Source organism: Eubalaena glacialis, chromosome 2 (assembly GCF_028564815.1).
Source record: "Eubalaena glacialis isolate mEubGla1 chromosome 2, mEubGla1.1.hap2.+ XY, whole genome shotgun sequence".
In the NCBI taxonomy this organism is placed as follows: Eukaryota; Metazoa; Chordata; class Mammalia; order Artiodactyla; family Balaenidae; genus Eubalaena; species Eubalaena glacialis.
In genome coordinates, this window is record NC_083717.1 from 168,367,770 (window position 1) to 168,385,338 (window position 17,569).

At 50.0% G+C, this 17,569-nt stretch overlaps 1 protein-coding gene across 4 annotated transcripts in view; it reads left to right on the forward strand.

Moving 5' to 3' along the window:
• The window catches only part of JDP2 (Jun dimerization protein 2), a 41,188-nt gene that overhangs the window by 13,936 nt on the left and 9,683 nt on the right, over window positions 1-17,569 (forward strand). The gene's annotated exons all lie outside the window — the stretch shown is intronic.

Here is a 17,569-nt window from a genome sequence, read left to right on the forward strand (position 1 = left end):
TAAAGGATGGGTTTTGTAAATGATAAAATGCTTTGTGCTGATGTTTTTATTGGGTTGGCCAAAAAGTTCGTTCGGGATTTTCCACGAGATGTTACAAAAACCCGAACGAACTTTTTGGCCAACCCAATATTATAGGGTTGTCACATCACGTTAAACTATTTTGGTGCCAAGTGCTTCCCCGCAGTCCATTTGTCCAACAGATACATGCTAAGCACCTACCATGTGCCAAGCACCGGGCCAGACACTGGGAGCTAAACCATAAGCAAAGTAGACAAAGTCCACCTTCTCTTGGGCTGTGTATTGCAGTGGGGATATCCAAAAATAAGCAAATTCATATACAATATAAAAGGCCAGGTAGTGGTCAGTATCGTGAAGAAAAGCTAAGGAAACCAAGTGGATGGGAAGTGGCCAGACTGCTCGTTGTGAGGGTTGGCTAGGGAATCTGGGCATGTTATATTGTGGCTTATGGGATTTTTAGAGCCGATGCTTCTCTCTTTCTCTTTGTTCTTCTTTCCTTTCCAATACTCCTTTTCAAGACAGCTTTGCTCTCTGGCTTTCTCCAGAGCTTTCCTTCCTTCCTCCACTTTTTCTTTTGCAGCCCCTTAAGCTGGAGTCCTCCACCAAGCACTCTCTGTTGTCCTGGAGATCTCGGCCCTTCCTGGGTGGGTCATCTCCGAGTGGGCTGCAGTGGTTGCAGTGGCCATGCCCTGCCTCTGGGCCTGGAATGCATTTCCAGTAGTGGTGGAGGGAGGCCAGAAGCCCCGCCCTTGTGTGTGTGCGCACGTGCGTGCGCAAGCACACATACACACACACAGAGCAAGCAATGACTTAACAACCTGCTGGATGGGACCCCTCACCCTCTGTCACTCTGCAGTGCTTTAGAGGGGACTCAAGTTCAAGGGAGGTTAGTCTGGATGACCTTTTAAGAAAGAGATTGCAAACTGTCATTCCATGGGCAGGAGTCAGCCTACAGATGAATCTTGTTCGGCCCTCACAGTGTGGGTTTTTGTTTTTTTTTTTTATTGAATGAGTTGCTATATTTAAAAGCCAGGAAATGTGGACTTTTTGGCTTCTTTAAAAAACCCAGAATATCTGGGCACCCTAGACCCACACCCTTACATGCAACGAGAAGCTGGAGCTGAGCTCACTGTATTGGCATGTGGTCCTCATTTCTCTGCAGTCCCCACCGCCTCCTGTTGCCTTTCCCAGCCCGCTTCACAATGCCTATGTCACCAGCCGGCTTTTGAGTTTGTGTCCTGTGTTCAGGTCCCAAGGATGGGGACTACATCTTCCATTCCTTTTTACTTCCACCAGTCGGTGGACAGTGCCTGGCCTGTAGACTGTTTAACACATGCTTGTTGGTTTGAACATTAATTAGCTGTGTGAACTTGGCAAGTCACTTAAACTTTCCATCCCTTGGTTTCTATATCTCCCAATTCTCACCTCCAAGCATTTGTCCATTTCTTTTTCTATTTCTGAACGTAAGCGACTTCAGGCCAAAGACAAGAGGACACAATGAAAATCAAACCAACCATTCCCAAACTTGGTTGATCATCAAAACCACTTGGAAAACTTCTTATGAATCCAGATTTCCAGACCCAACCTTGGGCCCATGGACTCAGAATCTCTGAGGGCAGAGTCCAGGGAATCTGTGTATTTAGTAGGCCCAGAGAGTACTTGGCTACATTTGGGAACCTGACTCTATCTGTTAGTACTTCTTGTGCTCTTCTGATCCCTATCAGGGAGCCTTCTGAGGGTGTCCCCTTGAGGAATCAGTGTGTGCATTCCATCGTGGACTGTCTCTGCAGCACGTCCTGCATGTGGCGACTAGATCCTTGTCCTCATCCTCTTGAGAACAGGAGAGGAGACTTAGCTGTTTGTGGATTTCACATTGGTCATCTCCCAACTTCTCCAGGGGCCCTAGAGAACATTTAGAAGACTTTCACCTTTGGAAGAAGTGGGACTTTGAATCCATGAACTACAGTGTGGTCTTGGAAGGTGTGCTCACCCTAGGAGTTTGCTCACCAAAAAGACCAAAATGTTCATCCATGTTTAGCCTGAACATAAAAAGTTTCCCCAAACCAGCTGATGTGCTGGGTAAATGTTGGCATAAGCATGCTTATGTTTTTAGTGATTTAAAACATAAAGGCAGCCCACTGACATTTTTTTAGCAAGCCTTGCATAATTGGTTTTTAATTTGTGGCTCTTTGGAATAGCATTGGCCTTCTTCCCTCTGACTCAGACGTTTTTTCTGTCTCATACTTGCTTGGCAGAGAGATCCAATCTGTCCCTTCTTGGAATAGAGTCTCCCAACTCATCTTTGAAATCCTAAATTTCCACTTTAGTTCCGTCACTTTGTTAGCTCATTTTCCAAAGCTGTTAGCTTTTTTTTTTTCTTTAATCATGTAATTTGAGGGCAAACGATAGCTAAAGGCAACCATGTGTGTGTTTAACTTTGGTCCCTGTGGTATTGAGTCTTATTTGATACCATACCCTGAGCATTCACAAGGGTTCCAAATCTCTTATTTAACATCACAGGTTGGTCACACCCGCTGTTGTCCTAGCACTGGGTCCCTTGGAGAGGTGGTGGTAGGGACATGGCTGGATCAGTATGTTCTTAGCAGAAATCAGACACTTCTGAAAAGTTCAAGGAGTCCATGCTGCCTTCTTAGATCTCTGTTTTAAGATGGGGATAATGATAGCACCTACCTTCTACTGCTGCTGTGATAATTAAGTGAACTAATGCAGGTAAAGAAGGGCTTCACATATGCCTGGCACTTAATAAGGTACACAACAAATGTAAGACATGATTGCGATTACTTTTCATATGTGTGGATCAGGCAAGTTAGTATTTATAATTGATTCAAAAACTGTTCCTTGGGCTTTCATTTGCTTGAGGTATTTTGCCCTTGGATGTGGTGGGTGGCCTGAGTGTTTGGAGGTGTCCAGGTGTCGTGGGAGTGGGGCACCATCTTGGCTTTCTAACCAGACGGGCTGCTTCTGGGACCTGGGAAGAGCTCTAGGCTTGGATTCAAGCTTCTGGGTTCAAAATCCAGCTCCATCTCCCACTCTCTGTATGACCTTGGACAAGTCAGCTGGTCTTTTTGAGCGCAGTTTCCTCATCTGCAAAAGGGAGAAACTGATGCTCATGGAATTTCATCGTGAAGAAGTTTACTGTGTGTAAAGATAACCTTGACTACAGTGCATTACACCTGTAAATCACCTTTACTAGGGACGGAGTCCACTTGCAGTGAACCACACTGCAAGTTCTGACAGCACTTGTCTTTCCAATGTGTTGTACCCATGACCTGGGTTTCAGGGAACCAAGCAGACCTTCCTGTTCCTCACTGTTTACGTATTGATAGTTTAGATGCAGCCACAGTTTTAGTTACCATCACAAACTGTGAATGAAAAGGCCCTTCAACCCTCTGATTTCCACTAAGCTGCCCTGTGTGACCCCTTATCTTGTTTCCTGTGGTGTTAAGGGCGTTGCTGGATTCTCATGAATCCTCAGTTTTTTTAGCAGCCCTATGAAGTGGCCTCTTCTATCAATGCTGGTCATCTCACGTTGGTGTCCCCAGACCCACTGGTAATATGGACTCAGAGTTGGGAAATTGAGTCCCCTCACGGGTCCTTCTCTGGCTGAACAACTCTGGAGCCAGCCAAATCTCTTTCCCTTCAACTGTGCCCAAAAGACATAAGACAACTTCACTTGAGCTTGGACCTCGGAGACCTAGAAGGACACTGGGGCAGATTCGGGTAGGCTGCAGAGATAACTGGAGTGAGGTCAATGGGCCACCTCTGGGTTTAGCGACCCCGTGAGCCTGTGCATGTCCTGCCCACTGTGGGGTTCATTGACTGTGCTCTGCTTTTTGGCTGCAGGGTCCCCCTTTACTGAGTACAGTGCCTGTGCCTGTCTTGGGTGACAAGCTCCTCCACGGCTTGCTTCCGTGGCCCTTCTCCCTGCCTTCTCCCTACCACAAACCACCACCAGTACACCTTGGCTCTTTGGAAGCCATGTAGCCAGGCAGGACTGCTGATCGGAACAGTCTGGCTCTGGAGAGGTTACTAGACATTTGAGCTTCAGCTTCCTCCCTAACTCCAAACATATACAAAAATTAGCTCAAGTTGGATCAAAGACCTACTGTAAGAGCTAAAACCACAAAACTCTTGGAAGAAAAAGCCACAAATATTTGTGACCTTGGATCAGATATGACACCAAAAGCACAGGCAACAAAAAATAAATTGGACATCATCAAAATTAAAAACTGTTGTGCTTCAAAGGACAAAAAGTGAAAAGACAATCCACAGAATGAGAATTTTCGCAAATTATAGATCTGATAAAGGACTTGTATCTAGAATATACAAAGAACTATTACAACTCTAATAAAAAGACAAATAGCCCAATTAAAAAATGGGCAAAGTAGCTCAATGCACATTTCTCCAAAGAAGTATAAGCACATAAAAAGATGCTCAACATCATTAGCTATCAAAGAAATGCAAATCAAAACCACGATGAGATACCACTTCACATCCACTAGGATAACTATAATAAAAAGGACAGATAATAACAAGTATTAGTAAGGATGTAGAGAAGTTGTAATCCTCATAGACTGCTGTTGGGAATGTAAAATGGTGCAGACACTTTGGAAAACAATCTGGCAGTTCCTCAAAAGGCTAAACATAGCGTTACCATATGACCCAGCAATTCCACTCCTAGATATATATGACCAAGAGAAATTAAAACATATGTCCACACAGAAAGTTGTACAGGAATGTTCATAATATCTCAAAAGTGGAAACAACCCAAATGTCCCACAGTTGATGAATGGATAAATAAAACGTGCTATATCCATACAATGGAATATTATTTGGCCATAAAAGGGAATAAAGTACATCCTACAACATGGATGAACCTTGAAAACATTAAGTGAAAGAAGCCAGTCATGGGACTTCCCTGGTGGTGCAGTGGTTAAGAATCCACCTGCCAATGCAGGGGACACGGGTTCAAGCCCTGGTCCGGGAAGATCGCACATGCCATGGAGCAACTAAGCCCGTGTGCCACAACTGCTGAGCCTGTGCTCTAGAGCCCGTGACCCACAACTACTGAAGCCCGCACGTCTAGAGCCCGTGCTCCGCAACAAGAGAAGCCACCGCAATGAGAAGCCTGCGCCCCGCAACGAAGAGTAGCCCCTGCTCGCCACAACTAGAGAAAGCCCACATGCAGCAACGAAGACCCAACGCAGCCAAAAAAAAGAAAGAAGCCAGTCACAAATGACCACATATTGTATGATTCCATTGATATGAAATGTCCAGAATAGGCAAATCTATAGAGACAAGAAGGAGACCCAGTTTCCTGGTGCCTAGGGCTGGGGGAGATGGGAGAAGTCAGGGGTGATGGCTAAAGGGTATGGAGTTTCTTTGGGGGGGTGATGAAAATGTTCTAGAATTGATTGTGGTGATGGTTGCACAGCTTTGTGAATATACTCAAAGCTGTTGAATTTGTATACTTTTCGTGGGTGAACTGTACAGTATGTGTGAATTTTATCTCAATAAAGCTATTGTAAAAATGGGCAAGAATAATATCTACCTCACCCAGGTACAGGGAGGATTAAAAGTGATAATGTATGTAAATCACCCAGCATGTATCGGTGCTCCAGAATTAGTAGCTATGGTGATTAAAACCCCCCTTTTAGGCCAACAACAGTGAAACAGTCAGGGTCTGGTTAGGGATATTCTTTTTCTCTTTCTCTTTTGTTGCTAGTGGCCATCCAGAAGCAATGGGAGCAGCCTGGCAGGGTTTTGTGTGGAACTCTGGAGGAAATACGGAATAATCTTGGTTACTCATTAGCATCCCCCGGAGAGTGTTTAAAAAATACTGACATTCAGCCCAGAGATTCTGGTTCAGTTGGTCTGGGTGGGGCGGGCTGGTGGCTCTAATCTGTAGCCATTGGTTGAAGCCCGTGGTACCTTATAAACCAGCCCAGGGCTTTGAAGGAGTGAGGACGTTTGCCTTCAGGACAGAAGGATCACGTGAGCAGTGCACTTTATGGTTTGAAAACTCCTTTTGTAGAGCTCATCTGCTTTGATCTGTTCAAAAACCTTGTGAGGTAGGTGTTTTTAGTACCATTAGTTGTTAGGGAACCAGGGCTCAGAGAGATTAAGTAACTTGCCAGGCTCTCATTTTTTAAATTTATTTTATTTTATTTATTTATTTTATTTTTGGCTGCATTGGGTCTTCGTTGTTGCGTGTGGGCTTTCTCTAGTTGTGGTGAGCGGGGGCTGCTCTTCGTTGTGGTGCACAGGCTTCTCATTGCGGTGGTGTCTCTTGTTGCGGAGCACGGGCTCTAGGCACGTGGGCTTCAGTAGTTGTGGAGCATGGGCTCAGTAGTTGTGGCTCACGGGCTCTAGAGCACAGGCTCGGTAGTTGTGGCGCACGGGCTTAGTTGTTCCGCAGCATGTGGGATCCTTCCCGGACTAGGGCTCAAACCCGTGTCCCCTGCACTGGCAGGCGGATTCTTAACCACTGCGCCACCAGGGAAGCCCCCAGGGTCTCATTTTTAAGGCATAATTTTATCTAATCTGTTTTTTAGAAAAAGCAAGATCCACACCCATGCTCATAGCTATTAGTTATCAAATCTAACACTTTGGAGAGCTGCCAAGGTGACGTCTGGTGCCAGGTTAATCTATTTTGCATAGATTTCAGAACAAAGCTCTTTCTGCTACTTCTCTTTACTGATGAGCATCCTGAAAGTGCAAGGCAAACTGAAAAAAACATTATTTACATATGTGTGTGTATGTGTATATATGTATACACATATATACACATAAACACCGTTTGTAACTACTGATCTGTGTGTGCAGGGAAAACATAAGACAGGAATAATCTGGATCTTGAAGCTGTCAGAAACCTGCAAATGTCCCTCATAACCTCTGAGTTAAAGATTTGGCATCAACCACATCTTACTGTTCTCACTGAATGACTATAATAAGTATATGATACAATTTGAGCCCCTTAATAAAATACCACCTTTATCTATTTAGTATATTGCAGTATCCTTTGAAGAAGAGACTTCTGCTGAAACCGATCTGAAGTCCACTGGTTTACATCAGCACTATTCAAAGTCGGGTGCACAGACCAGCTGGCATCTGGGAACATGTGAGGAGCACAGACTCTTGAGTCTCACCCTAAACCTACTAAAGCAGACTCTCTAGAGGGTAGAGCCCCCCAAATCTGTGATGTAATAAGCCCTCCAGTGGATTCTGATGCTCTCAGAACTGAACGTCCCTTCCAGCTCTGACTGGCAATGATTCTCTCTGAGAATGGCTACTAGGGTCTAAAGTCGTATTTTTCTCCAAACCTATCTCAAGCTTCCTGGAGCAACCCGCATGCCATCATGTGGTACCTGAATCTGTGTTAGGCGGGGTTGCTCTCTGAGTCTGCAAACACCTTAGCATTTCCAAACCAGTTATTTCCAGGTCTTGAGATGCTCCTGCTGCCAGCATTCACACCCGAAGGGACTTTACAATTAATTAAGCAGCAGAGCTTGTCAATAGGCCAGCTCCTTTATCGTTTTAGAAGGGAGAATCAGATAAACTGTTCTGATGCCAAAGGAGCCTTCGTTTGCTGAATCTGGCCCGGAGTCTCAGCAGCTCTGGTCTGAAAACTGGGGCAGGGGGGTGCTCTCTGCCCCCCTCATCTGTCTGGGTGCTGTGAAACCCCTCCTCCCCCCACCCCATGAACTTTAGCTGCGTCCATTTCATTGCATAAGTCACGCATGGTGAAAATCACCCTTCCATCCTCCAGGCCAGGCATCTCTGGTCGTGAGTTCCTTTGACCATTGTCATCTGGGTGGGATTCTTATTAGCTGGCGTTCTGTTCCCTTGAAGTAGAGGTTGCCATTCTGCTTAGCGATTTGTTGTCTGTGCCTTGTGCCTGAAAGAAATTGGCCGAAATCTGTATTTCAGCTGCACACCCTGCATACAGATTAAACAGAACCGTGTTGGTGGAGAATAATTAAGCCAAGGACCTTGTTTTTCACCTTCATGATGAAAGACAAATGACTTCCAAGACTTTAATAGGATGATGGCACTTGAAATGTTCTTCTCCTTTGGCCAGCTGGGGACTTTCAGAACAGCCCTGTTCATAAATATTCTTTGCAACAACTGCATTTTCATTTAATTGTAAACAGTCATTTTGCAGGAGCTCTTGTCTCTGTTTTTTTGTTGTTGTTATTGACTTTTTGGTTTTTTTGTTTTTGCCCTGGTGTAATCAAGGCATGCTACACTGCTTCTTGTTGTTGCTGTTTAAAAGACCCAGTTTCAACTGTATGGTTAACTCTTTTTGAGAAGAAAATGGATTTTTCCCTGCCAGATATATTCTGCTTCTTACCAGTCTTTTGGGGGTGGGGAGAATCTTGTGGAGGCCACTATTTCTCTCCTTTTCTCATCTTTTTGAAGTGAATATCAATTGGGCAAGAAAGTTGATTGATTGCCTAGTGGGAAACCAAACCTCCCTAAACCATAAATATGAAACGGGCCTGTAATAGACATATTTCAACAAAAAAGAGCCATCATTCTTCAAATAGCTCTTGTCCACAGAAGGATATCCTGGCAACCATTGTCCCTTTTCTCTTCAATGTTACGTTTCTGCTGGAGCCAAGGTGATTTTTCCTGTCTCCTGGCCTCCCCCTCACTTTTGCAGTAACAGTGTTTGCTCTTTGCTCAGCAGGGCGGTCCACAGATGGCTGCCACCCTGCCCAGCCGGCTTTTTCAGGCTTTGTTCCAAACACAATGCTGCCTTTTCTTAGCAGTGGAAATGGGCTGTTCTCCACTGCTTTCTGAGAGAATAGCCCTTTCCTACTCTGTGCATATAAACCAGACCCAAGCCTTGGGCAGCCTATTGTTTTATGGGTTCTCTTAATCCAGGAGAAGGATTTACTGAGGACCACGGGGCGTGAGGGCGGGGGTTGGGAGGGCCGAGGTCCAGAGTTGCTTCTCTTGCTGAGATGTGAGCACTCAGGTCAGTTTGGACGGATCCCCCATCGCTCTAATGCAACCAGAGTGGGGGCAGGCTTTCAGTTGGTAAAGGAGGTGTTCCCTGCTTCTTTCCAGAAAGCAGTGGTGTTCTGGTTGGTCTCACTGCTGTCTGACCCAGAGACCTGGGCAGACTCACTCTCCTTCCCTGAACTAGAGTTCCCAGGCCTGCGGATGCAGCAGGAATCAAGGATCTCTAGGTCTTCTTAGTTCCAGAACCTCAGGATGGAGCTTAGTTTCCAGGCCTGCTGCTCGCCACGCTTTCCTGCAGAGGCCCAGCGCACTGAGCCATCGCTTCTCCACCTGCGCGTGCCCCCAGCCGGGAGAGCTGAGTGCATCGTCTTGGCAGGTGGAGCCATTGCCTCTGCCAGCTGTTGTTCAGAGCCTTCACCTGGTGGTTGGCTGGGCTGGAGCTTTGAGTGAACACGGCGTCCAGATGTGTGGGTTTGTTCATAGGTGAAAGTGTTGGATTACAGCCTGGCATTGGGAGCAGTTGAAAAGGGCACTGGACTGGGAGTCAGGAGTCCTGGGTTCTTGTCCAGGTCACCAGCTCTGTGGATCAGGCCTCCCTTAAGCAAACATTTATTGATTGCTACTGATGGTCATAAACGCTACAAGGTGCTGGGCACACAGAAAGTCAATAAGACATGGACTTTGCCCTCATGGAACTCCCAGTTAAGTGGGGGCAGAAACCGAGGCTCGTATATAGCACAATAGAGGCCAGGATAAACTCAAGGTTCTATGAGAGCCCAGAGTAGAGGGACACCTCCCCAACTTGGAGGGGATGAGAATCAGGGAGGACTTCCTGTAGGAGGTGATGCTTGAGCTGAAGGTACAGCGTGAGAGTAAGCCAAGGGGACAGCAGAGGCAAAGGCATGAGGCCAGGGAAGTGTGAGGTATAATAGAGGCTCCAGGTTGCAGGAACATGGCGTGTAGGGTAGGGATAGATAGGAGGTGAGACCAGGGCAGGTGGGGCCCAGTCACGGGGAGCCTTGCTGGGTACATTAGGAGCTTGGGCTTTATCCTAAGGGTAATGAGGAGCCCCCTGAAAGCCAATAACTGGATCAGATTTGCATTTTAGAAAGTTCCCTCCAATGGCTGGGATGGAGGATGGTTGTGCAGGGTCAGGAGGCCTCCTAGGAGGTGATGCAGGAGAGAGAGACAGAGGTGGAGAGACAGAGAGAAACAGAGACAGAGACAGTGAAAAGAGAGAGAGCCTGGAAAGTGGCAGGGGAGATGGAGAGTGGGGAGCAAATCTGAGGAAGATTTCGGATGTAGAATTGGATGGCCTGTCTGGTCAAAACTGGAGATAAGGAGAGGGACAGGTGAGGGGCGAGGCCTGAGTTTCTACCTCCTTGAATGACTGGGCAGTGGTGCCAGCTGGGGTGGAGAATAGAGATGAAGCCACCAATTGAGGATAAAGACTTTGAGGGGCTGAGGGACATCTGGATTGAATGTCCAGCTGGCAGTGGAGCTTTTGGTCTGAAAATAAAGATTTGTTTGGCATTTGAGAAGAGGTGGTGGCTGAAACCACAGATGGAAACGGTGATCCGGAGGCAGTATGTATAGAGGGCCCCGGGCAAGAGACAGGAAAGGAGAGGTCAGAGAAGTAGGAGACCACACAAGGTCAGTGTTGAGCATCCAGGGCGTAGAGAATTCCAGAAAGAGGGTGCGATGCACAGTCGGTGGAGCCAGGAGGCCCAGGGACTGACCCTCAGTGTCCCTTGGACTTGTCTGTGAGGACCCAGGCCCTGCCCTCCAGCGTGAGCCTTGGAGCAAGCTCTCCCTCCCCTGGGCCTTGGTTTCCTCATCTTGGCTTCGGTGTTGCCAAGAGTCCCCTTCCCACACGGCCCTCCCTTTCCCCTCAGTAAAGCCAACGCTGCACTCGTGACCCCTGAGAGTCACACGAATGAAACCCCAGGGAGTCAGAGCTGGCTGGGGTTTGGGGAGCTCTTGGTCCAGCCCAGTGTTGGAAGGCAGTGTGATGTATGGGAACTGAATCCCTGTTTTTCCCCAGCTTGGTGGCCTTGGGCAGACACTTCACCTTGCTTCCTCACCTGTAAAATGAGGCCCCTAGCACCCACCCTGTAGAAATGTTTGAAGGTTAGGGGAAGTGGGAGCCATTGTGTTTATTGAAGATGAGCCACGGGACCGGAGGTGGGCTGATTGGCCCGAGGTCAGAGAAGGGGCAGTGCGGTGACTGGAACCGGCTGTCTGGTGACCAACCCCGCCGGGGTCTGTCTCTTGCCAGGGATCATAAATTAGTAGCCCACGGCCGGGGCAGCCCACAGATGTGTTTTGTTTGGCTCCTGCAGCGTTCTTTGCAAAATGGAATTCGTTGCCAACATTAAAAATGGGGAGATTTTACCCACAAGCTCACATTTTCAGCTAGACTTCAAAACTTGGAAGATTTGGCCACACTGAGCCCTCTCTGCCCTGGGGCGAGTGGGGGGTGTCCCCTCTGGGGGCCAGACCCTCATCCAGCCATCCTCCCTCACTAACCTTGACTTGCTTGGCTCCTGGGGGTGGCTTGAGTTTGCAACGCCAGCCCTTTGACTGACCATTTGTCCTGAATTTTCTTACAGCCTGGCCCACTGTTCACTAAAGCTGTCCGGTATTTCATAGCTGAGGTCCATACCTTGGCCGTTCGGAGTGAGAGGGCCTGGCTGGAGAAGATGGGACAGAGCGGAGGGTGGAGTCTCCAACGGTGCAGCCCCAGGAGAGATACTGGGGGGAGGACCTGGGCCCTGCGGGCTGCAGGGGGTCAGCAAGGGTGCTGGACAAGGGCCCCTGGCGTTTCCTCATTCCTCCCTGCAGGGGTGGCAGGAGGCAGAGGGGACTGTGGGCCCAGGCTGGCCGGCCTGGCCGAGGTCTTGCCCCTGGACTGGCCCACTTTGTTGATGTCTGAAGGGTAGGGTGGTGGAGGCAGGGGGTGGGGAGGGACCGCAGCCCCTGGCTCCGAGCAGCGTGCTTATGTGGGAGAATGTCTGGTATGTTTGGTATCTGGGTGTTTACTTCCCAGGGTGCTCGTGGGTCCCTGGTGTTGAAATGTGGCTCCTCCATGCAGGGGGGAGGGCCCCCAGTGGACGTGGCCAGGGCTAGATTTGGAGGCAGCAGGGCAGTCACTCCAGGCCTGCCCATTGACAGCTCGCGTGCCCTGAAGCACCTCCACTCTGCACCTGCCCCCCCAGGTCTCCTTTTACGCCAGATTCTGCCTGTGCGGGAGGCTGGGTGGGCCCCGGGCAGCACTGGCCTCACCTGGGAAGACAGGCAGGGAAGCTGGCATTTTCAGAGCCCTTCCTGGGTCCCAGGCTCTGGGCTGGGACTTAGTCCTCATGACGACCCTGTGCAGCAGGACTCAGTGCCTTCCTTGTACAAGTGAGGGACGGAGGCTCAGAGAGGCTGAGTGACTTACCCAGGAGCACACAGCAGAGCTGCTGGGGGCGACCCAGGCCTCTTAGACCCCAAAGTTCATGCTGACGACCCTGATGCCCTGAGTCTCAGATAAACCTGCTTCTCTCTGCCCGTGAGACAGTTCTTAGTCTGAATAAGCATCTCAGACCTTCACTACTCTGCTTAGTGCTGGGGGTTTGATTTGGTTTTTTCCCCCCTCTCTATTTCTGCGTGTCACCTGCTTTATTGCGCTTTTCTCTATTGCTTTGTCCATGTGAGAGTTTCTGTATTTGCAGTGCCTGGGGTTAAAAAGTGTCATTGCTCTTTCTCATCCTGTCTTTTTGTGGGTCTCGCAAGATACATATTTGGAAATGCTTATGAAATGTCAGAATTCAAAATCACATCTGGGTGACTGTTGCCACCGTGTGAGAGCCACGTGGCTGGCAGACGGGGCCTGAGAAACATGACCAGGGTGAGGGGAGGCCCCCCTCCTGCTTTCAGCACTACACATTTAATGTTAACTGTGCAAAAAATATTTTTTATTTAAAAATACCCAGGTAGGAAAAAACAAAACGGTCATCGTCCTCAGAGTCAGACGCTTCTGCTGCTGCTTTACGGTCCCATCATCAGGGTGGAGCTGAAAGGGTGGGGGACTTGTTACCTAGGCCACCTGCCCTTCCAAGAGCAGAAGATGCTCAGGCCCTGGGGCCAAAAGGCCTGGATTCAAAGCTGTCACTGACCTTCTGGACAGCCTTGATATCTTTAGTTTCCTCATCTGTGAAAGTGAGGAAGATAATAGGCCTGTCCTGACTGGTTTACTGAGACCATTTAACCCCCTGGGACCCCTGATACCCGGGATTTTCTACCTGCTGAGGTGACCCACCTCTGTTTGTTCAAGGGCTCTTCTGCATCCAGGCTCTGCCACTTTCCCAGCTGTTCTAGAAGCATTGCTCCTGGGTAGGCCTTCTCCCCCGGATTACTGGGGATCACCTTCTGCATCACCTGACTTCACAAGGGTGGGACCCTGGTGTCCCAGGCATCTTTCAGTGGCAAGAGGCAGAAACCTTCTCCAGCTCCCTTCAGGCCAAAGGAGGAATTTCCAGGGTAGATTCAGGTGTACCCATCATGGACCCCACGGAGACGAAGCATAGTCAGGCCTCTCCAGGGGTGGAATCAGGAAGACCAAGAGAGTTTCTGTCAGTCCCTCTGTCTGTCTGTACCATCGGCCTGTGGCCATGTCCCTGTGTTTCTCTCTCTGTGGCTCTGCCTCGTTCCCTCTGTCTCTCTCCACCCACCTTTGTCTCCCTGTTCCTCTGTCTCTCCGTTCCTCTGTCTCTCCTCTCTGTCTCTGTCTTTACCTTTCTCTCTCTGGAGCTCCCTCCATCTCTCGGGGTCTAGACAGGGTGAGGCAAGCCAGATGCCCAGGGCACGGCATTTAAGGAGGCACCCACCCTCGGGTGCTGACCCTGCCCTGGCACAAGCCCCAGAGTGAGCGCCTCCTGAAATTGTGCCCTGGGCACCTCGCCCGCCACACCCTATCCAGGCCCTGCTTCTCTCTCTGTGACCCGTTCCCTCTCTTTGTCGAACTCCCTCCTATAGCTGAGCGTTTGTTTCTCTCTTGCCGCATGATCTCTGCTCACCTCCACACATCAGCAGCCTGATCTTTCTGCTTCTCTGGGATGAAATTGGTTGTCTAGCCTGTATGCCTCCCAGTCCAGCGGTTCAGTTTCAATTTCTAGTTGGTGAATACAGCCCAGCTTGGGTCAGCCGCTCACACCTCGTCCAGTCAGCTGGGCCAGGGGCTGGGGTCGTGCTGGCCCTCAGCAGGGGCTTGGGAACAGGCTCTCTGAGGAGGGACTGCTCAACAGGAGGGCACCCTTGGCCGTGGATCCCCAGGTCTGTCCCTCCAATGTGAAGGGTGGTGCAGGGGCCCCCCTCACTGCCAGCACACAGACAGCTTTGTCCTTGGGCCTTCCTGGGAATTGGGGATAAACAGAGCCAGGACCCAGTTTGAGAAGAGGGAATGATATGCTTACTCCACCCCTGCCCCCATCTCATGGTTTTTAAATGTCTTTGAGCCTCAAGCTGCCTCTTCCTCAAACATGCTGGATCTTCCCTCTGTATCTGCAGAAAAAGTCATATCTCCCATTTGGGGTTCCGGTTTTAGATGTCTGAGCTGTGAGTGGTGAAAACACTCTGCTGTCTCTCACCCACGCGGGACCAAATGCTTCAGAGAATCCGGGGAGCATCAAGGAGAAGGCAGCAGCCTCAACTCTGGGGATGAACAAAGGCCTGGGGGAGGGCTGCGCCAGTCTCCAAACAGCTCCAGTCAGAGGAGGCAGACCATGCAGGCCCAGCGAAAAGAGCCAGAGTGAGCCCGTGGGGATGGAGAAGGCCAAGGGCACTGCCCAACCTCTGTCTTATTTCCAGTAGGACCTCAGCATCCGTTTTCTATGTGCCCTGTGGGAGGCTCTTAAATAGCAGCAGGAGGATTTGGGGGAGAGGCAGCACAGTTTCAAAGGGGAGAGTGTGACGATGGGGCTTTGGGGCCATTTCTTGCTTTATTGGGAGATATTAGCCAAGGCATGGGTACAGGAAAGGCCCAGGGATGGACTTGGAAGCCGGTGGTGCTGTGGTGCTGGGGGCTTTAGGCTTAAGTGCACAGCCTGGATCCTTCCAGGGCCTGCTTGGGTTTGTGCACCCACCACAGCCATCGGTGGCCTGCACCCTGAATTTTTTTTTTTTTTCTTATTTGACTGCGTTGAGTCTTTGTTGCTGCGTTCAGGCTTCCTCTAGTTGTGGCGAGTGGGGGCTACTCTTCATTGTGGTGCGCGGGCTTCTCATCGCAGTGGCTTCTCTTTGTTGCGGAGCATGGGCTCTAGGTGCGTGGGCTTCAGTAATTGTGGCACACGGGTTCAGTAGTTGTGGCTCACGGGCCCTAGAGCGCAAGCTCAGTAGTTGTGGCGCACGGGCTTAGTTGCTCCGCGGCATGTGGGATCTTCCCAGACCAGGGCTCAAACCCGTGTCCCCTGCATCGGCAGGCGGGTTCTTAACCACTGCGCCACCAGGGAAGTCCCTGCACCCTGAATCTTGACTCCATCTTTGACCTATGTGCTTCTGGGGAAGGCAGCACCCAATCCCCAAGGTTTGCTGGCCTCCTGCAGACAGAGAGAAGAGGCCATCCCTGGTAGAGACAGTTCCTTATAAGCACTGGAGAAAAGGTTATGCAGATGCAAATGTAGGCAATAAATCACTTTTATAATTATAGTATCCAAGCCTGTGGCATGTTTCTCTTGAATCTTTTATTCCATTCATTCATTTGACTAACATTTGCTGTGCCCCTACTCAGTGCCATGTTCTATGCCAGGTGCTGGGGATACCCAGGTCCCCCATTTTCCAGATTAGCAGGGAAGGCAGCTACTACATAAGCAGAGAATTACCGTGGGGTGTGATAGAGACTCTTACAGCGGGGAACTCAAAGTGCTGTAGCAGCATAGAAAAAGCAGTTAATTCTATCTGGGGAGTCAAAGGAGCCTTCCTGGAGGAGGTGGCATTTGCTCTTGAGGGTTGTAAGAGTTTACAAATAGGAAAGGAAGGTCATCTCTGGAGGGCCTGGCTGGCTTGGAGAAGGGTGAGACGTTTGGAGTCGAGAGTAATGGCAGGAGGGAATTGATGTGGCTGCAGAGGGAGGGTGGAGCAGCCCCCCATCTGGGTGTCATCCTGGCCCAGTTGATCTCTTAAACTTCCAGCATTGAGCCTCTTTGCATCTGCTGCTAGCGCAGCTTCCGTTGGCTTCCAGCTTTATGTAGGATGAGGCCCTGAGCAGGGGTGGGGTGGGGAGGTAGGTCTTGGAGGACAGAGGTTGTGTCTCCTAGGAAACGGCGGCTCTGCCAGAACCCCAGAACCCTGTGAGCCTGGCAGGGCCCAGGTTGCACACATCACCTTGGCAGTTTGTGGGCAAACCCTCTTGGCCGAGGGGAGATTGCACTGCCAGCCACTTCCTCTAGTTCCTTCCCTCTGCCTGTCATCACGGTTACCTCGGCCTTGTTGGGGGTGAGGTAGAGGTTGGGTGGAATCAACTTTGTCCGTGTTTCTATTTCCCCAGATGCGGGTCAGCCAGAGGAGCTGTCACTTCTGGTTCTGTTTCAAAGGAGGCCAAGGGGCTGGGAGGTGCTTGGGTGCGGCTGTGTTGACAAGGCGCCTCTCCAGCCAGCCTCCCAGGCAGGGTGGGAGTGGGTCAGGGAGAAGCTCCAAGGTGGTGGAGAAGGAGAAGGGGCTGCCCTGCCAGGGCCTGTGCTGAGGGCCGTGGGTGCTGGTCTCCAGCCCACGCCCTTGGTCTCGAGCTCCTAGAGCATGCCGGGAGTGCAGGCAGAGAGGCTGTTTATTTTCCTGGCCTGAAGCCCTTTCGGCTGAGACCTTGTTCCAGGCCTCAGGCTGCCAGAAGCACCCGCAACTGGCTCCAGAAGTGAGAGAGTTGGCAACCCAACATTTCTCCAGTGGCCTCGGACTCTAGGCCGTTCCCAGCCCGGCTGGTCCTGTGTATCCTCCAGATTCTCCTGGTGGGTAATGGACAGTGAGAGGCATCACGTCAAAGTGATCCTAATGGGCTGGGGCTGTGGTCAAGAGCAGGAAGGTTGAAGTCAGAGAAATCTTGAGTTGGAAGCCTGACTCTACTGTTTCCTTGCTGTAGGGCCTTGGGCAAACTGAGCTGTTGAGCCTCAGTCTCACCATCTGTGAGATGGGGCAGTCATAGTACCTTCCTCATCAGACTTTGTAAGGATTACATGACCTGTGTTTAAAGCATTTAGCAAAGTAGGCAACAAATGGCAGCTCTTGTTATTATTAATGAAACAACAATAACTGCAGCTTTGAAAGTCCGTGTTGGTGGGCAGTGAGCCTTCTCCTTCCCATTCCATGGGCCCTGTTTCAAGCATGGTAAATTTCCTAGTGTGTCTCGGGGAGAAGCAAGCCTGGAGACTCCGAAGGCCCCTCTGCCTATGTCCCGAGCAGGGCACTTTAAGGAGCCCATGTGATCCTGGGATGCAAGTGGGTGTCCTGGGGGAAGAACATGCAGAGACAGAGAGAAGGATGAACCCAGGTGAGGGGGCTGGGGAGATTTTTCCATCACCAGGAGATAGAT